Genomic DNA, 24,062 nt, shown 5'->3' with positions numbered 1-24,062 from the left:
GGTTGAAATTCCTTCACTTAGAGTTTCTCTCAAAAGTCTAGTTACAGATGAAGACTACCGTGCCATGAGACTTCAAGAGTTAGAACTTTTAGATGAGAAACGCCAAGCATCATTTGACCATATGAGAGTCTATCAAAAGCGCATGTCAAAAGCATTCAACAAAAAGGTTCACCCTAGAGAGTTTCAAGTGGGAGATCTTGTCCTACGTGTGAATCATAAGAATCAATAGAATAGAGATCAAAAGGGTAAGTTTGAACCTAATTGGCTTGGACCTTACATTATTACAGCAGCTTTTGGTTCAGGTGCCTATTTACTATCTACAGCAGAGGGAGAGCAGCTCCCTGATCCTATCAATGTCTTGCACTTGAAGAAGTTCTATCCATAATGCCCATTCTGTCTAGGGGCATCTTTGTACATATTTATTGATCCTGAAAAAAATCCAAAAAAATTGATATATTTCAAAAATCCAAAAAAATGGTATATTGTAAAAAATTCTAAAAATTGAAAAATGTCCTGAAAAAATGATCATCTTAGTGACAACCTAGCAAAAGGCACTTTGATGTATCTTCAAAAAAATTATATATTCCAAAAATACAAAAAAAAATATTATAAAAAGTCCTGAAAAAAAAAAAAAAAACCAAGTGGTGAAAACTTGGAAACGGGCGCTACTTGAGGCCTTTGCACCCCTGTTTCTTAGCACATGTCCTCGACACTTAACCTTTCTCCACCATGCCTTGTCCTTGTTACCTTGGTTTGGAATTGGTCTTTTTCTAGGGGGCATAACTATGTTAGCTTTGGTTTCTTAGATGTGTGAGTCTTTAGGACACCTCGCAAATGGTGTTTTTCAACACCCATTGACATCGAGTGTTTTTCAACACTTATTGGTTTGGTCTTACCCAGTATCATCATGTGATCTTACCTTCCTGCAAGCATTTGATCCTTGTCCTCAGAACTTAGTATCAGTTAACACATTTAAATTTTTAAACGCAACACTTAATGCTTGACTTATGTCATGATTTTTTTTCTCTGTGTACTAACTGTTATTGATTTTTGTTGAATGTCTTTGTCTGATAAATCTCTCCATGATGCATCGCTAGAAGACTTGGGGCATGAGACATGTTTTTATTTATTTTATTTTATTTTTTGCTTTTGGGTGTGGTCTTGAACTCTAGAGTGTCTGTTGTTGTCCCCTTGAAACACTTAGGAGATTTGAGACATCATCCTTGATTGTTTTTGCACAACCATTCTTATAGTCATCTTGGCATCTATGCCTTGATGCGAGCATAGTTTTTCTATATTAAATTGGGTAATCTAACATCAAAGTCATCTTGACCTTTATGTCTTTGATGCTTATGTTAGAATCTTTCCACATTTCAATCCAATATAAATCGCATTCATATCTTCATAGTTACATTTGTAACTAGTGATGATTGTGTGATTTTTCGATGTCCATTAATAATGGCCCAATGATGAAAATAAGTTCTTTTACATTCTCTAATGAATGATGAACACAAAATCCTATGTTACAGTTGCTCTTTTGCAAGTACACCATTGCATTTCATGTAGCTTGCATTATTAGACTTCATGTTAGTTTGCATTTTTAGGCTGCATTATGAGTTTGAGAGGGTTCTCCTTTCATCTTTATTGTGGACATTTAATCAATTGTGGTCACATTTTGATCTTCATTTCCTTATTTTCTTTCATGATCTCAATCAAAATTTCTATCTTAAACAGTTGATTGATTTTTGGAGTATTTTCTTTTCTTATTTCTATTTCTTTCCATATCTTTCAAGCTTCTATCTTCCATTTTCTTTTTCCCCACTTCTTTTCTTCTAAATCACCTTTGGGGCATAATATTTCATGCTTGATGATCTACCTTGGTTCTATGATTCTTATATCTTTCATCTTACATCAAGAACCTTATCTTTTGTTCGATTTGATCAAATTTATCAATTTGTTGTTTCTCCTCTATCTCATTTCGATTTCGATCACGAGGGGGCAATAATTATCAATTTCAATCCTTGATTCAGTTTTATCAATTTTATCCTTGACTTTTTCAAGTTAAAATTTATTTGTATTATTTGTCCTGATGTGTTCCCAAGTTGACCTCACATCTAGGTTGTTTTGTGATCCCAAATTGACCTCACACTTCAATTTCTTTCTTTGACTACATGTATTCTCGAATCGATCACACATTAGTCAAAGAGGGGCAAATGTATGCACCCAAAAATGGTCGCCTAGACTATGGGCCCCCATTATTCAATTTATCAATTTATCAAATTTTATGAATCAATGGTTTGTAATATTTGATTAAATCAATTCAAATCAATTTCCTTGATCAAATTCAATTTATTTCATTTCTAAGATTGATCATCTTATTCCAAGTCTTATTTAATTAAAAGAAAATCTTCTTTTTTAATTAAATAAAATAAAATCCCCATTTAATTAAAAGAAAACCTCTCTTTTAATTAAACAGTTCATCTACATTTAATTAATTAAGAGAAAAACCTCTCTTTTAATTTAATTAAATATCTTCTATTTAATTAAAAATAACTTGCTCCCTTTTAATTAAATAAAAATCCCACTTAAATATCTCTTTTGAAAAAAGGAAATAAAATAAATTCTTTTTATTTAATTTCTCTACACTTAAAAATGTGATCTAAGTGGGATTTATCTTTCCACTTTCTCCTCAACCACTCCTCTTTTCTAATTGGTGGAATTTTGTCTCACATGGATCAACCTCTATTATCCCATATTGGTTGTGAGAAGCCTCTCACCTCCATAATTTCCTTTATAAGGGAGAGCCCTCTCCTCATGTTAGAGACCCATGATTATGCTATCGTTATGCTGCAGGTTTGAAGACAAATTTTTGAAGGAGTTTGAATACAAAAGCTTTTTGTGGAGAACTTCTATTTTCTTGTCTTTTTCTCTCTTGCACCCATCATGGGCTTTTAGCTTAGATCTTGCATTTAAAGATTAGATTTTGCTTTCATAGATTAGATCTTATTTTCATGCATATTTGAAGATCATGGAGACTAGCATTCTTGCTTTTCCTCTTTAAATCTCTCATCTCATGGTGTACTTGCATGGGCACAAAAATAGGTCAAACTGAGGGCCTTCATTGCAAACCCTTGCACTCTATGAGTAGAGAGCTATGGATCGATTTGTGAGGGCTCATTCTTGAGTTTTCTTACATGTAATGATTCATAGAAGTGTGACAACATTTTAGCACACACTTCCAAGTGTGGGGTTATCGAAGACTATATCTACATCAGTTTGGCCTTAATGTTGGCCTCTTCTACTATTAGTGTAGCTAATTCTTTTTGTATGTGAAGCATTTGGATAAAATGTTTCTCACTTTGAGCTAGGTCATTTAGTAGTTCCATGCTAGAAATCTTTAGATTTCACTCCAGGCTTAGTATTCTTTAGCTTGTCTCTTGTGTGAAATAGGAAAAACCACACAACTTTTTGTGAAATTTGAATACATTGTCAAGTACAATTTTTACCTTTTGAATCGTTTTAGCCAATTCTACCTATGATAGTGTTATTTTACTAGCTATTTTCTCATTGAATTTCCCTTGAAATTTCTTCTTAGACCATTCCATAAGTTTTACATTCATTTCCTAGTCTTCATTTGTCACCTCTTCTAAAATTTTTGACAATTTTTCCATTATTGGCTTGGTCTCATCAAGTGACTGCAAGCTAAAGGCATCCAAAAAGATGTCCTTGATCTCATGTAATGCTTGCTTTTTTTTATACTCATTCCTAGGTATTTCTTGCCTTTTTCTCCTATTCAAGGCTTCCTATATCTCAGTGATTTGTTCAATGCTTATTGTCTTTGAGTCATAACTAGGTATGACTATCTCCTCATCTAACTCAGGGTCTCCATAGTGAAGTACCCTTGTCACCTTGGTTGAGCTCAAGCCTAGTATAGATATTTGCAATGGCATTGCATTAGTGCTCAGCTTCAAAAGGACTTCTATAGAAGTGTCAATAGTTGGTAGATTAACAAATGTCTATATGACAGTCTAATCCTCTTCTTTTCATGTCTCCCTATCTTCATCTAATCTCCCCTAATCAATTACAATTTGTTGGGGTGTGCCTTGTGTTTGTACTATAGGATCAAATGTGGAAATCTACGCTATTTTCCCTATTTTTATTTATTTATTTGCTTCTATACTCAGCTTCTGCTACATGGTATCACCTGTTCCAGATGGTCAACTATTGGAAATGGTGGTGGAAGCATTAGGAGTTGACCACTAGTAGCTATAGAGATTGTAGAAGGTGGTTCTTATGGATTCACCTTGTCTCTAATTGGTTATGCTACTACCTTTTTCAACTCATCCACATTCACCAATACTGGATTTGTGCATAATTGTGCTTGTAGAATTGATTGGTGAAGGATCTTCTTGAGATCCTCTATAGTCAGTGGATTGATGTTCTAAGAAAAAGTGTCAGGAACATACTTCACAGTTATAGTATCTGTAGATGTGGTGATGATATGTGGGGGGCTAGGAGGTGGTAATTGTGTGTCTTGCACACTATGGTCTTCTTGCTACTGTTGTTGATTAGTTGTTGCCATTTTATCTCATATTTGTGTCCCCGCCTCTTCTCCTTTTTCTTTTTCCTCTTCATCTGTCTTCTCTTCTTATTCTTTCTCTTCTTCTCTCTTCTCTTCTCCTTTTTTTGTTTCCTTTTCCTCATTTCATTTCTCTTCCTTCTCCTTCTCACTAGCCTTAGCCTTATCTGCTTCTACATCCTTCTCTTCTTACTTGTCATCTGTCAAGTTGTATATTGACTTCCACAATCTTGTGGACTTATTGACAACTTCTTCAATTTTATTTTGTAAAATGCTAAAGGCTCTATATTTTGATGCAAACTTTCCCCCATGTTTCTTGTTAGCCTTAGCAATTTTACGTCTAGTCAATTTTGGTATCACTTGTGCCAAAGTGGATTCTCTTATCTCCTTTTCCATTTTCAAACAATAATGCCACTTATTTTCAATAATTTCATATAGTTCCTTGGGCATAGTATTGTCTAATTCAAGAGGTGTGTTCTTGAATTCTGCCATCATGGCATATACTAATTATTCTATCCTATTCTAATCTTCTCTACATAATTTATTGAAATTAATACTTTTCAAATTAGAGAAGACTACATTCTTAACATTTTTACAAATTTTATCTACATGTGACTTGGGAGGATGACTTACCACTCTAAACTAGTTGATGTCCTCTGATTCTATTCTTTCCTCATCCTCAAATTTTTGTTATGCAACGTATTTTCTTCTAGGTTTCTTTTGCACTTGACCAATCTACTCAATAGCCTTCTTCTTCTCTTTCACTTTCTCCTTGGCCTTTTGAGTTGAGGCCCTTGTAGTGGCTCTTGTCACTAGTATAGTTGACTTTGCTTGAGTTGTCTCTATAGCCTTCTTGGTTTTGGGTTGGGTTGTATGTTGAGCTTTACCTTTTCTTTTCTTGGGTTCTTGAGTTGGTGCTTCCTTGGCTTCTTCTTCCTCTGCAACTTCTTCCTCTTCTTCATCCTCTCCTAAGCCTTGTGTCAATTCTAATAGGCCTTGCCCCTATTATCTTCTTCATCATCATCTTCTTCCTCATCTACATCCTCTCCACCTACTGCCCCTTCAATTCCTTCTCCAAATTTCTTCTTTTATCTTCTTCACTAGTTTATCTTTCTTCTTTAAGGTGGAAGTAGTTTTCAACTCCATGTCTACCTTGGAATGTACAACATCATATGTCCCAAAGTTTTTAGTAGTCTTATCAATTTCCCCTACGTGCAATGTTGTGATTGCTATTGAAGCTTCATCAACATCTAGCTCATAACCTAATGGTCTTAGCCATCTCACCCTTGGAACTACTACTTGGATGTAGGTATAATCAATGTCAACTAGGAAACAAATATCATTGATATGCTGCTCCACTAGGGAAACTAGTATCCTAAGTCTTTGTTTCATGGATTTCTTAAAATCCTCAAAATAACTTGTCATTTGGGCATCAGAGTTGTCACCCATTTGGTCAATGTACTCATTGATTTGAGTAATCGTTGACTAGTCTAATTTCCAATTAACTTTCACAATAGAAGGAAACTCTTCCAAATGTAGAAAAATATACAAATCAGAACTAAACCAAACTTACATTGAGCACCTTTAGATCTTCTGATTACTCCTAGATTCTCCATGATTTGCTACAACAACAACTCTACTAGATCATATGTATGATCTTTCTTGAGAAGTTTATATGCCACATCCATAGCAATATATGGTACAATATTGAATCTTCTAGATTGATAGAACTTGTGATAAATTACTCTCTAATACCAATTGTTGGAGTAATCAAATGGGAAGAATACTTCTGAGAGGGGGGTGAACCAGAAGTATCACACTTTTAACCTTAAAAATTTTTAACTGAAATTAAACTTTATGCATGTAAACATATCAAACAGCCATAAAGTAAACACATGCATCACAATACATAACACCAAATTTGGTAACCCAAAAACCCTCCAAAATGACAAGGTAAAATTGGGGTGGGGATGATACCCACAAAATCACTGTAGCAATAATGTTTGACCACTTATGATGGTGTGCCTTGTTAAAGGCCTACCTTATTAAAGGCTTTACAGTATGTCAATAGTGACCTATTTAAAGTATTTATAAACGCTTTACATGAAGTGTCACCCTATTAAAGGATTTTATCACCTTTTTAAAGGATCTATAACCTAGCTATTAAGCTAACCTATCAACATAGGATTTTTGCTAGAGAGTATTAGACTAATAAACTTGATAGCTTACAATCCTTGATTGCTTAATTCAGGCACTTGATCTACTCTCTCTAATCTTGATCCTCTGAGATCTGATATATTTTCGATGTCCTTGTTCTATTCTGATCAACTAAATACTGCAATGATGCTCTATTCCTCTAAGTCTTTTCACACTTCCTTCTAAATTTTTCTATAGTTTACCCTTACACTGCTCTCATCCATTCATACAATGGAGTTTCTTCCTCCTTTTAAAGATTTCAAAGACTCAGGGTTAGGTATGGATATATGATCCATATTGAATCTTTATTTCCTACTCATTCCTTGCACTTTTCTTATTGGTTGCATGCCTTCTCCATTTTTCTTATTGGTTGCATTTTGATTGCATAGAAAATATAGAAGATTCATTCTTATCCTTATTATCCTTTGAGATTCTTCTATGTCAGCCCAAAAAAATAATTTACATCTAAGATTGTGAAGGCACAAACTCATATGTTGATTTTATGTTACTCAGCACATACTGGATTACTGGTGCTCGACACATGTATGATTCTTGTTTTCTTGGCACCTATTGCATTTTGGCTTTCTCGGCATCAACTATGACTCAGGACCTACATATCACTTGGTTCATATGGTTCACTTGGCACTTGATCTTCACTTGACACCTAAAAATTTCTTGGCACCTAAAGATCATTCGGCACCTATATCATGCTTAGCACCTATTGAAATTCTTCCTCGGCATATATAATATACTCTACTTCTAAGTGAAAATTGGTTAAGTGTCTTTACGCTCAATTGTCAAAACCATTTTGAGACCAACATATACAAGTCATAGTACTTATCTATTGTACAAAATTATTTTCATTAATAGTTTGTGTGTTAAGATTCTTTAACTTTGGTTTCCATGCTTTTCTTTATGCTAAAGTCTTTGCTTCCTGATCTACTAGTTCTACTAGTCTATCACTAGTCTCTTCTTTAGATTTAGAGGAACTAATTTGTAGGGTTCTTCTCCACTTGCTTGGACCACTTGAATTTTTCTTGACTCTCTTCTTAGGAGAGCTTTTCTCAAGCCTTGTGGATTTCCTAGGTATTGACACATGCTCTATTTTCTTTGGGTTTCTTATAGGTTGTTGTGCAATTTCTACATATGGCACTATAGTTGCTTTCAAAATTGTTTCAAAAACTATGACCTCTTTAGTAGGTCTTGCAATTGCAATAGGTGTAGGGTTCAATTGTTTAGATTGACCACTAGCCTTCATTTCCATGGCTATTCCTTTCACCTCTTCAAATTCCTTTCTCGGTATTCCTGATTCTTTCAAGAAAATATTAATCACTTTTTCTACCTTCTCCTTGGAGTCCTTGATTATCTAACTTTTTAAAACTTCTCTCATCTTCTTAGTATATGTCCCTCATCTAGGACATTGAGAATCAACTTCGAGTGTAGGATTATCTGTGCATATCCTTCAATCAGTTCCTTACTCATTTCATAACCCATAGGTTCAATGAACTTAACTCGGGGAACTACTACCTCCATACATGTGAAATCTATTTCTACCATGAAGCATAGTTCATCCTTATATTTTTCCACTAGCACAGGAGGTATCCTATACCTTTGCTTCATTTTATCTTGGAAAGACTTCATTATTTTGTCAATATCATTGTCTTTGACTATTTCTGGTTTGGTTCTATATGCACAAGTGATAATCTGCATTGTGCACTCACTTCCATCCCAATTTTAGATACCAAGAAACTTCTTTGTTACATAGAAGAGTATATGAGTCAATAGGGATTCAAACCTAAAGACTATGCTCCTAGACTTCTTGATTCTTGACATGTTATCCAACAACTATGTTCTAATAATGTCACATAGGTTAATTTCTTCTCACTTTACCACCATGTAAGTTGCATGAAGAAATCTTGTAGGGATTAAATCTATCCTAGATCCATGGTTGAACTTGTATCCCAAAAGTTTAGTAATTAGTCTCACTCCATCATCTTGAATGGTGTTGACCTTCATTTTTTTGCCATCAAAATATCTGTTGAGATTTGTCTCAACTAACTTGTGCACATTCTTTATGTTCACTGGATTACATCCTTCATTGTTTAAACATGTGACCTTCTAAATTAGGTCATTATCAATACATATGATAAAATCTCCCAATGATAGAAGTTGATCATGAACTCTACTTAGAATTATTCATGTCCATTCATGATTATCAAAGTCTATATAGAACACATGCTTAACTAGGTTAAGTTGTTCTAGATATGCATGTTCTAGTTTTAATGACAAATAATTGTTGCACATTTTCTCCAATTTCTTACGAATCTTTGTATCTCCTATCCTTTCAATTTTGTAGTGAATATAACATCTTATATCCTCGACATGAAGAACATTTTTTGGAACCTGCAAAAATGCTCCAATAGGGTCATCAAGAAGAGAGACAAATGGGTATTACTTGAAGTTATATCTAGGTCTATTGCTGACATTAAAAACTTCTTGTCTTACAATTTCTGAAAATATACTCAACCAATTCAAAAAATACCTTGATTTTGCATTTTATGGTTTTGGCAAATTCATGTATCTACAAACTTCTTTAACACTTCAAATCTTGCTTCAATCTCACACTTTAGATTTCACACAAGAAAATGATGTTTGCAAATCAATTTGCATCCTTTAAATCTTTTGCAATCTATACTTCTCATTAAATGCATATCTACCACTAGTTCAGTATATTGTCTCTATATAACAAAGAGGTTATTCTTCTTATATAACCTTATATAGATCATATTAAGAAATGCACACTTCACTATAGACTTCTCTCAATGTCTAGTATATACTATTAACTATACAACCTATGACATTCTCTCTAACATTAGTTATTAATAACTGATGCATTGTTTCACTGAGAATGCTTAATTATGGTAGGATGAGTTACAAACAATAAGTGACTTTACTGTCTTGTCAGGTACATTAGGATGAGCTTCTTGCTAAACTATGTGAGAACTTCTAGCTTCTCTTTCTTTTACAAATATTTCCTTAAATTCTTCTATCAACTCCTTCATTTCTTCCTTCAGACTATCATCATTTCTTCTATTGTTCCTTCTGTGATTCTAATTCCTCTTAAGGTTTCTTCTACCAATTCTACAAAATTTTGATGTGTGTCCAAAGTTATTACATAATTGGCATACAGGTATATTCTTTCTTTGTTCATTATTCTAGTTGTTAGGTGCTCTGTAGTTTCTTGATATGTGTCCAACATTGTTGCATCTATAACAAACAATTTGTCTTCTTTCTCCACTTTCATTGTTGTGAGATCTTCTTTTATTGCCTACATGGTTAGTGTTCCTAGACATTCTACTATTTGCATTATCACTATCAAATTTAGGTTTCTTACAATCTATTGCATAATGTCCATATCCATGACAATTATGACAATAAAACTTTGAAATAGGTTTAAAAGACTTACCTTTGCAATCTTCTCCAATATGTTCAAGTTCATTGTACTAGGCATGAGGTTCCTTTCTTTTGTTATCCTCATCTTGATTAGATTGTTTAGATTTCTCTGAGTCAACAACATTCTCCTTGTCCTTAGATGTATCATCTATTTTGCTTATGCTTAGATCCTTTTTTATTTCAGGGTTATCAGGTTCTTTTCTCTCAATAGAATTCTTGGTGGATTTCCCTAGGAAGAATCCAAGTCCAGTCTTGTCATAACTAGGTCTCTGTACAAATATTTGTTCTTCAATCATTTCACTATTGGTATAATTTCTCAAGTTTTTGTTTGGTTTTCACCAACTCACCTTTCATAATAGTGTTGTATTTTTCTAATTCTACATACTCTAACTTGATAGATTCCAATTTAGATGTTACCTTGCTTAACTGGGATCTTAGATCTACATTTTCAGCTTTTATGTTAGAGTCATTCTTTCCTCCATTTTTATTAAGACTTAACTTGAGTCAAACTATTTTTAACTCATGTTTCAAGATCTCATTTTCTTTCTTTAGATCTTCAATATCGTCATCATTGGTTTTCTCACTAGGTCATTTTTGCTTCAAATGATCTATCTTGTCCTTTATTTCACCAATGTAAGCTAATGCATCTTTATATCTATCTTTTAGGCCATCTCTTTCATCAGTAAGGAGAACAATTTTCTCAAGAGCTTCTTCAAGATTATTCTTCAATTGTTTCATATCCATAGGGATCTTATTCAAGCTGTTAAGCCTCTTCTAAATAAGTAGGCTCTGATACCAATTGTTAGAAATAGATAATACTGAGAGGTGGGGGGGCGGGGGGTGTAAATCAGTGTTTTCAATCTTTCTACAGACAACTGAATATTATTACTTACTTTTCCACAAGCATAAGAAAGAGAACCAATAGTGCTAAACAATATAAACAACCATACATGAAGAGAACTAATAACACCATATTTTGTTAACTAGTGACGTGAGGAAGGATAGGGAAAATTAGGGCCAAAGGCTCACCTAGCTATCCAAACCAACCTATAAGGGTTAACACAATGAAAAAAAAACATAAAGAATAGCAACCAAAGGATGAAGAAGAGTGAAATACTTTATTGATTCATCAAAATATCTTCATACATGCCTAGCTGTAAGGGCTTCTGGGTTACAGCCAAATACAAATATATTCACATTCAAAGATCTAATAGCAAATTCACACATTATAGTTCTACTCTGCAATCCTCTTCCAAAAACTACCTCAACTCTAAGCCTAAACACTCTATAAATACTTGCCTCAATATGATCAACCATTCCTTTATCTTCAAACTTTGAGAAAAAATCTCTCTCAAGCTCTTCATGTCCAAACTGATTTGTATAACATACAAAGTGAGATGCATTATCATTTTTAGATTTAGAACAAGAAATCATACCATTACTTGCACGAGAACAATCACTTTCCTTATTGCTCTCTTCTTCCCAATCAGCATCTGATACACATGAAGATGAATACGCAGTATCACTATCCTCTTCTTGATTGGAGAAAAAACCCTCTTCATTGTCTTCACATGATGCTTATTCACAATACATTGGATTAGGAAGTTCAACTTCATCACTTGATGTGTAACTTTCAGCTTCTTTATCCTCATACTGAATTGAATACTTTTCCTCTTCATGTCTGGTTATGTTTTTAGCATAATAGAGATCATCAGTAGAAGAAGGACTAGCTAAACTTACATCTTGTCTATGTACATCATCAATTGAACTAACTTTACCTTCTACTAATGTAACATTACAAACACATGCACTATTTTCAACAAGGAAAGAATCTACTCCTCTTTCCAACAAAGAATCTTCAACTACACATGTTTTTAATTCTGAAATTTTAGCAAGATCTTTTATAGCAGTAGGGGTACATCTTCTTATAATTCCATATTTGATATTGCATTCAATATCCATTGCAATTTCAAAAGCTTGATATAGACTTTTTGGCTGTTTATCCCTCAGTAAGAAACCCATCTTCTGGCCCAATGCACCCAAATAAATAACTAGACAGATTTGATCATGGGGCCTAAAATTTTTAAGGATATCCATTAATTTTGTAGAAAATTTGCTATTGAATCTTGGGATCAATTCCTCTTTTTCAATCTGAATTTCCATCGATCCATCCAACATTAATTTCACACCTACCCACCCATCAAATTGTTCAATGAAGGACAAACTTAACTCATCCTATGAAGAAATTGAAGCTATAGGCAGGCATGAGAACCAATCTCTTTCATCTCCTCTAAGGGTCTACACAAAAAACCTCATCCATAGATCTTCATGGCACACATCAAAGACATACATCAACTCAAAAAAAAACTTGGACATGCTTCTTTGCTGACTAGGATTAGTTCCTATGAAACTTTGGCAAGTACCTTCTGATTCCATCAAGGATCTCATTTGGAAAACCAAGTATGCCATCATAAAAAAATGGCACATATCCTTTGATATTCACATATCTATAATTCTTATTAACTGGCTGCATACTTGATGAAGGGAAATTTAACATTCTTCAAATTCAAAACGCATTCACCATTAAACATTTTTGAAATTCATTACTTGCAACAAATTTGGAACTATCTTCTACCAACTCAAAACTTCAAACATACTTTGAAATATATAAATACTTTATGGATCTACCTCTCACTGAGTATGTTGAACTGTACTAAACCAATTCTCCTATTTAGTGCTGAAAATCCACTTGATGGAGAAACTTTATAAATCTTACTTTCATGGAAATGAAAACACATGAAAGTGGAGAATACCTTTTGATACAGATTCCTGCAACAATGTCAATGCTGCAAATATTAGTAGATTTAGATCTTATCTAGATTTAGTAATGCTTGCACTACATCTCATATGAATCTTTCACCCAATGTCAAGAATCTTGAGACAAATACTTCAAATCTCCATTCCAACTATTGTTTCCTTCAAACTACCTTCACATTCATGAAGCACTAGTCTAGAGATATGACTTTGAGTTGCCACTCACTTAGTGAGAAAAGATTTACCAAACTTGCAAAACAAAACAAGTTGGTCTAGAAATTACAAGAAGTATTTGAAAACTTTATTCAACATAGGAATTTCATACTCTTGACAACATGAAAGCACTTGACACTAATTTTGAATTATGATAGCAACTCATCAAAATGCCAAATAACTTTGACACTACAAATTATCCAATTCAATCAAACTATTGTTGTCAATGGATAAGGAAACTAGGGGACGTGAAACTTCAATAAAGAAATGGAAAGCATTTCATGACCCTACTCCTATAGAAAATTCTTCCTGCAAAGATTCTTGTTCTTTTCTTATTTCCCCAACAGAGTCGCCATTTTGTTGGCTCCTGATTTAATAGAGTTTGAATCACCAAGTAGACAAGGCAAAAATGCAGCTATGGGTAGCTATCTCCAATAATGGATGCAATTTATCAAGAACCTGGGCCAACTATAAGGTTTCTCTCCTTCTTCACTTTAGGCTCTGCAAAACCTAGGTGGGTGAACCTCTTTAGATCTGACTATGTGACCAGTGCAATAACCATATTCAAGATCTAGAATAGAAAATGAAACCCCTAAATTTTCTATACTTAACCTAGAAATCACAAGCATGAAATAGCCAAGAACATGACTCATTAAACTGGTAAGCTAAGTGCGGGTTAAACTTTGAATAACTTTCAACATAAAAGTGAAATCGTTTGATAAATGGTGTTGATATCAGAAAGACCTAGGTATAAGCATTAAAACCTAATGATCCTATCTCTAATTAGTGCCTTATCTATTGGCCAATTAAATGAATTACAACCATACATCTTCTTGAAATCTTTGACATAACTCCTACATTAAGATCCCTGATCTATCTTTCACCTTGTGAATAGACATCTACATCAAATGAATCCCATACTTAGACTATCCTATCATGAAATCTACAAACCCTATGATAAACATCAAGAAAGTACATGGTTATTTCTTCCATTAGCAAGATACTTCAATCACATACACTTCTAAAAAAAGTGCAACCTAGTTTATGCTCTTTGTTCACAAACTAAAAGAAATTACAGATCCACAAACAGGAGGCATGATTCAAACTAAATTTAAATCCCTTTGTTGTTCTTTGTTTTTTTTCCTTGAAACCAAATACATGAAAGATGTACAAAAATGACTTAGAAATCACCTAAAAAGTAAGAACTATCTACATAAAAACTTAAATGTTGTTCATACAAGAAGAAATGCTAAAGAATGGTGTCTCAATGGTGAGTGATTTTCTGCTCAAAATTGGAATCCTTACAGAGAGAAAGAATGAGAAAGATATAAGAAGAAAGAATTCCTAGATCTGTTCTACATCTGACATGTGTCCACTTGAAATTGCCTCTATTTGCTATGAAAAGACTCTCTCTAGTCTCTCTCCTCCATGGTGAATCAAAATATTTTCATTTTACCTCTCTAGTGCATCAAATATCTTAGGAATTTGATGATGAAAGATTAACTGATTTCTAATGTTAAAATGAACTCAATGTAAAAGTGAAAAATCAGTTGAAATGGCCTCAAGAATGTAAGAAAATTAATTAAAATCAATTTTCTTCACTTTCACATTTCACCAAGCCTTTATATCTGCCTCATGACCAATTTTGATGATCAATGATGATTTTTGTTCATTCTACTGAGAATGCATCAGAAATCACAAATTGACTTACAGACTAAACTACTAAGCACCTGTGCAAAAACTAACCTCATATTTGGAAAGTTCATTTTCTTCTAGTTCCAACAATATATAATATTTCTATGTGAGCCTCTCAGAAACTCCTTAAAATCCAATTTGAAGAATGTCCACTTGGTAAACATTTAGGTCTACAACTTTGATTTTTTTAAATTTTAAAAATTTAAAATTGTCTAAAATTCAAACTTTAGAGAAATGCCCCTTTGAATTTAAAAGTCCTATATGTATACCCATTTGAAAGGAATTTTAAAATAATAAAACTAATATGACTTTAAATTTTTTTCCTTTCCTAGAAACTCGGGGTCAAACCCAGTTTGACTAGGCCACATGTCGCTCTGTGATTGGCCCATCTAATTGCTACATCACCTCTAAGTGGGGCCTACTAACACATGCAGCCTGCTTACCCACATTACTTAACTAGTGTGCTTATTCAAAATGTGGGATTTTGCAGACTATTGGATGAGGACATGTGTCACAATCTTAGACTTCACATCTGAACCTGCTCCTAATTGCCACCTCGCCGCATGTGAGACCTGCTGCCACATGTCAAATTTTTAAATATCTACATTACTTAACTAGTGAGCATCTTCATAATTCGAGCATGCACCGGCCCTCTGATGAATGGAGAAAGATTCTCCTTTACATTTTCAAAACACAACCATAGCTCTCCCTCCTTTTTCATAGTTGATTTGGCCAATTTTCTACAAACCTTCAAGCATCAACTCCCTTGTTCAACATAGACTTCCTTCTTGGTTAGTTGTGGCTATGACAATGTCTCATACCTCTTCTATGGTGTGGGTCTTCTTCCCTGCTACAAGCTTTTGCTTGGTGTGGAGATGTTCTACAATGGCATGGGAGCTTTCTTTTAATGCTGTAGTTTCTTCCTCTAATTCAATGATTCCTCCTCTACATGTGGGTTCTCTATGCCTTTTAAGTTGACTTCTTGTAGTCTAGTGGCTTGTTTATTTCCTATGGCTGCTGGCTATCATTTTCCTTCACTGGGCATGGACTCTCCTTTTATGACATCCTCTGATGACTCATAGCTTCTCTTATGGTACTTGTGGGTTCCAAAACTATGCTCTCCCTTTTTTTAAAGCTGTGGAACTCTATCTTTACACTAGCATAAATTCCTTCTAAAGGTCTTACCTTAAGCATTAAAAATTTTCTTTTGAAACCACAGACTTTTAATTCTATGCGGATCTTTATTTGAACATGCCACTAACTGCTCCTTTCTCTCAATCAAATGCCCTTCCCTCCAAATCTGCCATAGCTCCCTTTCATTGTTGGATGGCCATGTGTGGGTAGCTTCTTCTTTGTTTGGATGACTTTCTTTAGCCGCATGTGGAGCCCCTTTATTTTAATGTTGCATCTTGCATGTGCTATGGCTTCATCTTCATGAAATGATTTCTGAGCTCCCCTACATTTCCAGCTGGTTGCCACCATGTTCCTCTATCTCTACTCTAAGCATGAATGTTACATAGATGGAGATACGAATGCTATTATCATATCCTCTCACCTATCATTCTACCCTTTTAATTTAAAGAATAATGCATTTCTCCAGATCTATCTTTGGCCATTAATGTAGGATGCTTAACTAATTTTTTTATAAAATCAAGGAATTATGAACCTTTCCATTGGCTTCCCCTTTGAAAAGCAAGTATAGCTTCAAATGATGTAATAAGAGGTGCCAAAAACTCTTTTTCTATCTAATAATGTTGTTTGTGCACAAGCCACATAAACAAAAATAATGTACACGAGAAAATTTTCAAGCTTGGCTAGATTTGGTCATCCCATTACAAAAGTGTAAAATTTCTTTCGTTCTAGTCGACTCCCTTGGTTCACAAAATTTCCCATCTTCTTCCATTGAAATTTCCTTTCCAAGAATTCTTTCAATTTCATGTACATAAAGAGGATGCAATACTCGTGTCGGGAGCTTCAAATGATCAAAATGACCATCACAGTCATGAAGCTTGTCACTTCCACATATTTCACATTTATTAGCTTTTACAGGCAGACCAAGTCAATCACTTGATAACTAACTCACATGTTGAATAGATGACACTGACACCTTGATTTGGCAGTATGGGCAGTGGGATATAGAGGAAAACTTGTATCTTTAGGTTCCTTTTTCATAGCAACACCCAAAACATTATTATTATTAGCTCTTGAACTTATGTCACTTCCAATCTTGTTCCAATCAATCTACAGAAATTAGTTGGGCCCAAAGTGGGTCCAACTAAAAAAAAATTTGTTTCCAAACAATTAAATTGTAGAACTAATCGATTAACCATCCAACACTGAATTGAAATAAATTTTACCACTGAATAATCAAATAAAACTCATTTTAACTCTATTTGGCAAAGTGTCAATTTTGTGTTAGGATGTCCTTTGACTAGCCTTAAAAACTGACCAAATCACCTAATCGAGCTCTGAAAATTGGCACACTAAATTTTTGTTCTGCATACTTATACCATGTCAAATCTCATCTCATGAAAAAATTGGGGTCAAAAGATATTGATCGTCAAAGTTGACCTCTCAGAACTGCCTACAAGAAAACATGTCAAAAAACAATAAATTCGGTTAAGATTTGGCTTTGAAACCTAAGTAAACTGAGACTTGGGAAGACGAAAATTGGGACATTGGTTCTCTGTCATAAGGAGAGTATGGATCTGTGAACTAGGCTCATGATGAATAACTGGGCGCAAATGGGAAGCGGTCAAAGTGGGCTACTCAGAATTTAACAACTAGAAATAATGGCAAAAAAATGATTTTTGCAAATGGAATTGACCTAGAAAACTGTGCAAATGGATTCGTCAAGACTTGAAAATTGGCACACTTAAATTATTTTTAGAGGAAAAAATAATGGTACAATCCATTTGATCCCATCTATCATAGATTTGAAGATATGACATCCTGAATAGGGGTACTAACAAATCGACAAGTGCTGACACCAGTAAAAAGCTAGAAATTGCATTTAGAATCGTCTTCAAAAACTTATCAAACGGATTCATCATAAGCTAAAACTTGAAACATAAAAAATATTTGACCTCTACAATACAATGCAAAAGGAAATTGAGCATTTTGGTCAACTAGGTCAAAATTACAACTCATCAAACAGGGCCTTCCAAAATTTAGAACTATTCATATCAGCATGACAACATTAAAAGACCAACTTTGAGGAATTTAAAACCTAGTCAAACAGACACAAAATGACTCAAAATTTGAGACATGGGCTCTCAGGTATGGACACTAAACACTCCCAAAGTGGAAAGTCATGAAACATTTCTAACTGCAAGATATTCAAATGAAAAAACACAACCTCCTGTCACTACAGATTTGACAATTGCTCAAAATGAGACTTCACGAAATGACTCAAAATGACAGTTTATCAATATGGAACATGTGGACATGCTGAATGGAGGGTGTTAGAAACATTAAACATTTCATGGGCTCAAAGGTATAGCTAGGTACGAACTCACTTTAAAAGCGTTTAAAGGGCTTGATTTCTCAAAATTTTCAATATGCAACTCAAAATTAACCATGCAATTTTTACTCCCAAAATGTTCAACTTCTTCAATCTACTTCTTAGCATAATCTTCTGATACAACAACTTCATCATCTGACTCGTGATACTTATACAAATCGACAATATTGAATATAGGAGATATATCCGTATCATCAGGTAACTCAACTTCATAAGCATTACCACTATCAACCTTCTTCAAGATCTGACAAGGTCCAAATTTCTTCATCTTTAGCTTACTGTATGTTCCAATAGGAAATCTTACTTTCTTTAAATGAACCATCATCTCATCACCAATTTCAAAATCATGATGTCTTCTAGACTTACCAGTATTCTCCTTATACTTCTAATTAATTTGTTCCAACCTCAACTTCACTTCCTTATGTAAAGACTACATAAAATCAAAAAAAAATTCTCTTGTAGTGCTTCTCTTTTCTTCACCAGCAACATCTCTCAAATTTGACACTCCTCTAGGCTTCATTCTAGTAACAATTTCAAAAGGTGTTTTCCCTATACTCCTATTCATATAATTATTATATACAAATTTAGCTTGTGCTAATACTATCTCCCACTTACTTGGCTTATTCCCAACTAAACATATCAGAAAATTATCTAAGCTTCTATTCACAACCTCTATTTTTCCATCTATCTGTGGATGGAATGTAGAACTAAACTTTAACTTAGTACCCATCTTCTTCCACAAAGTCTTCCAAAAATAAATAACAAACTTACTATCTCTGTCAGAAATAATACTTCTTGGTAATCCATGCAATCTCACAATCTCTTTAAAAAAAAGTTCAACAACATGCTCTTCATCTAATGTCGTCTTACATGATATGAAATGAGTCATCTTATAAAATCTATCCACTACAACAAATATGGAATCATACCCCTTCACTATCTTAGGTAATCCAAGAACAAAATCCATACTGATGTCACCCCAAGGTTTCTCAGGAATAGTAATAAGTGTATACAAACCATTATTTTGACTTACTCCTTTCACAATTTGACAAATTCCACAACTCTTTACAAATTTTTGAACATTCTTATACATTTGTGGCCAATAATACTTCTCTTTCAGCAAACTCCTCCATGTCTTATCAATTCCAAAATGTCTAGCCAATCCACCACTATGCTTTTCTTTAATCAGATTCAACCTCATAAAACTTCTAGGAATACACAACTGAATGCCTTTGAACAACATACCTTCTTGGATGAAATAATCATCATACTTACTTATGTGATCTATCCGATTTGGTGCTCTACACTCTCTCCACGCCTCAGAAAAATTAGGATCAGCATCATACAACTCTTTCATTTCATCAAAACCAAGAACTTCAACCTTCATTTTAGTCAACAAAGAACATCTTCTACTCAATGCATTAGAAACTTTCTTAGTAACTCCACTATTATGCTTAATAACAAATGTGAAACTCTGCAAGTACTCAATCCACTTCATATGCCTCTAATTTAATTTATGTTGACTTCCCAAGTATTGTAAAGCTTTATGATCATTATATAGCACAAACTCCTTAGGAATCAAATAATATCTCCACTTCTTCAATGCTTGAATAATAAGGTAAAATTCTTGATCATACATAAAATACTTTCTTTTGGCATCATTCAAATTTTCACTAAATAAAGCAATGGGTTTACCTTCTTGACTTAATACAACTCCTATTGCATTACCACTTGCATTGCATTCAACTTGAAATACTTTGTTGAAATTAGGCAAAGCCAACACAGGTAATTCAAAAACCTTTTGTTTCAAAGTCTCAAAACTCTTATTAGCTCCATGTGTCCACTTGAATTCTTTTTTATCTCCCCTCATTTTTTGCAGTCATAGCATTACAAATAGCACTAAAGCTCTTTATAAACATTCTATAAAAACTAGCCAAATCATGAAATGATCTTACCTCGCTCACATTCTCAAATGTGGGTAGAAGCAAGAAGTTGGGTCTCAATTCTGCAAAAGCTCGTGGATTGAGATCGTAATATTTAAGTAATAGTGGGTACCCATTTTACGCTCAATTGCCCAATCCCAAATTTAAAAAATGGGCACCTTTTTTTTAAAAAAATTAGGTGCCCTTTTTTATTTTCAAAAAATGGGCACCCTTTTTAGAAAACATTAAAAAATTGTATTTTTTTGATACCCATTTTTGAAAAGTTAGAAATGGGTACTTGCTTTTTGAATTTAAATAATAGGTACCCATTTCTTAGAATATTGGGCAGGATTTTTTCCTTGTACCTCAAATTTTGGTTCGAGATAGGCTTGGTGAGACCAAGCCTATGCCTTGACCTCTCAAGATTTGGCTAAGGCATTAAACTGACAAATTTGTGCCTTTCCATAATTTTTATAGGGACTTCCCGATCAAATTTTTTAATGAAACAAAAACCCATTAGAGCTCTCACTGTCCTAAGTTTAAAAATATAAATTTTATAGTGCTATGATTTTATTTACTATTTTGGCATTATTTTTTAATGAAAGGTGGTACCTAAATGTAAAATAGTGAAGTTCACTAAAACTTTAATAACATTTTTATTTTATATTTTTAAAAAAATTAATGTATATGTCATCAATCTAAATACAATTCTTTTGAGGTTAAGAAAAGAATTTTTTGAAAAAAAAGTGAAATTTTGATCAAATTATGGTGTTTGTACACAAGAGGTTTTAAAATTTACCTTTATAGCTAATTAATAATTAACAATAAGAAAATTATTCAATAAAAAATTAAGGAAAAATATTGTCATCAATCTTAGGTGTATTGGGTAACTCCCTTTAAGAGGATATATGAAAATTCATTTATTTGTGTCAAATTATGGTGTTTGTACACGAGTGTGGTATGGTCCTAAAACAAGCATTTTGAAAAAGTGGTTTTTAAAGATCCATACTAGAAACAAAATCTATCATATAGGTACACAAAAATAATTACATATTCAAAAAGTAGATTTCAAACACTAAAATTTTTATTTCTAAAGTATTTTTTTTATTCAATCTCTAAATGCATCAAATTTTGACATCAATTGACAAGAAATATCAAAAATAGGAAAAACATTTCCACTTTTTGACCAAAAGTGAGACCCAACTTCCTGCACCTACTCATGTAGGCCATTCCAAAATTTCTTTAACCTTCTCAAGATCTATCTCCAATCCATCAGCTGAAATCGTAAATCTCAAATACACAATCTCCTCTTGCATAAAAGAACATGGACTTAAGCTTTCTCTAATCAAACTTTTTTGTAGCAACTCATGAACTTTTCTATTAAGTTCTTCATTCTTTTTAGGTCTCAATCTATATGGTGCTTTGTTTGGCAAACTAGCTCCAAGAATCAAATCCTTACAGTGACTTATGCTTCTTACTAAAGGTAAACCATTAGGAATATCATCAGCAACAATATCTTTATATTCATTTACCAATTCATCAATTTCTACTATCATACCAACTTTTTTCATTGCTACCAACACTTGGTCCTCTAGGAACTATAGCCAAACAAACTTGATTCTTCTTTACTTCCTTTTCAAATTGTTTTCTATTAACCATGAAAACTTTTTATTGTAGTACAACTAACCTCATCTAGACTTTCAATCAAAGTCAACAATGTTTGTTTCTTCCCATTTACCCAAAGAGTATATTGATTCAATCTTCCATCATGTATAGCATATCTATCATGTTGCCAAAGTCTACCCAAAAAAATATGACAACAATCCATGGGCATAATATCACACAAAACTTCATCAAAGTAATGTCTAATCTTGAACTTCACAAGGCATTTCTCACTTACCAATATCTTATGCTCATCTTTGATCCATGAAACATGATAGGGTTTAGGATGCTTCAGACTCTACAATTGCAACTTTGTAACCAACTCTTCTAATGCCAAATTTGTATAACTTCCACCATCAATGATCACTTTGCCATATTTTCTAGCCATCTTCCATCTTCTCTTGAAAAGATTTTTCCTTAAAATAGGTTCCTCATCACTTCCCTTATTACATAAGGTTCTTCTCACCATTTGGTTTTCTCTAGCCTCAAGTCCACTTGGTGAACCCTCATCATCTCCTTGAATCATAGCATTTATGTTACCTTGTCCACTTTCAAAGCATCTATATTCAAAAGATCTATGTCCCTCTTTACCACATCTGAGATAATTACCATGATATCCACCTCTAGAATAAGAATTACCTCTTCCTTGATAAGAATTAGTACCTTCTTGGTAAGAATTATCACTTTTCCATTCGGTCTTGCCTTTTTCATCATTCTTTCATTTAGAATTTCCTTTATCCTACACAAAACTTTTAGATCTGCCACCTTCACCATAGGATCTGCCTCTACCTCTCTAGAATCTACCACCTTTATCTCTTTGTCTTTGTTCATGCTTCTTTCCTAATATCTCCTCAACTTTCAAGGAATATTGATATGTTTCTTCATCACTTTCTAACTTCACAAAACTTATTTCATCCCATATTCCAAATCTCAATCCATTAATGTACTTTGCAATTTTCTCAACATCATCATCCACATATCTAGATCTAAAGTCCAATCTAAAGAATTCCTTAGTATACTCTTTCACACTCATGTATGTTTGTCTCAAATTTTGCATCTTTCTCAACAAGCTAACTTGGTAATCAATAGGAAAGAATTTGTTCTTTACCTTGTTCACCATCTTTGGCCAAGTTATGATCTTCTCCTTTCCTCTCCTTTGTCTATCAATTTGCAAGTGCTCCCACCATAGTGATGCATGACCTTTCAAACTAGTGACTACAATCTTCACCTTTCTATTATCAGGAGTGTTTTCATACTCAAAGAACTTCTCCATATCTGAGATCCAATCTAACATAGCATTGGTATCCAATTTTCCATCATAAGGAACAACTTCTACAATAGGCTTTGAATTTTTCCTAGCCAACACTTGCAACAATCTTTCCTCATCATGATCTTCTTCAGGTTCTAGATTATGGTTTGATGTAGTTTCTTAATCATCACTTACATCATCAAGATGTGCTCCTCTCCTCTAGGCTATCTTCATAACATCTAATCTAGCTACAATTTGTCTCAACGGATCCAATATGGTATTATCAGCATTTCATCTACCATGAACCATGTTTACAAATTAGGTTCCTACAAGATTGTAACCCTCTACAAGTTATAGGTCAAATCCACAGATCTTCCACCCTACAACCAAATCCAAATCTAAGTTATACATGATCGAATTTCCACAAGGATGAACTTCAAGCTCTAATACCACCTAACACAAGGAAGGATAGGGAAAAATAGGGCCAAAGGCTCACCCAGATATCCAAACCACCCTGCAAGGGTTAACACAATGGAAGCAAACACAAAGAACAACAACCAAAGGAGGAAGAAGAGTGAAATACTTTATTGATTCATCAAAATATATTCATACATGCCCAGGTGTAAGGCCTTCTAGGTTACGGCCAAATACAAATATATTCACATTGAAAGATCTAATAGCAAATTTGCACTTTCTAGTTCTGCTCTGTAATCCTCTTCCAAGAATTTCCTCAACTCTAAGCCTAAACACTCTATA

The sequence above is a fragment of the Cupressus sempervirens genome, chromosome 5, assembly GCF_028749045.1.
Source record: "Cupressus sempervirens isolate cs-2001-9-10 chromosome 5, ASM2874904v1, whole genome shotgun sequence".
Taxonomy (NCBI): Eukaryota; Viridiplantae; Streptophyta; class Pinopsida; order Cupressales; family Cupressaceae; genus Cupressus; species Cupressus sempervirens.
The sequence above is the reverse complement of the archived record's forward strand: the minus strand, read 5'-3'. Positions refer to the sequence as shown.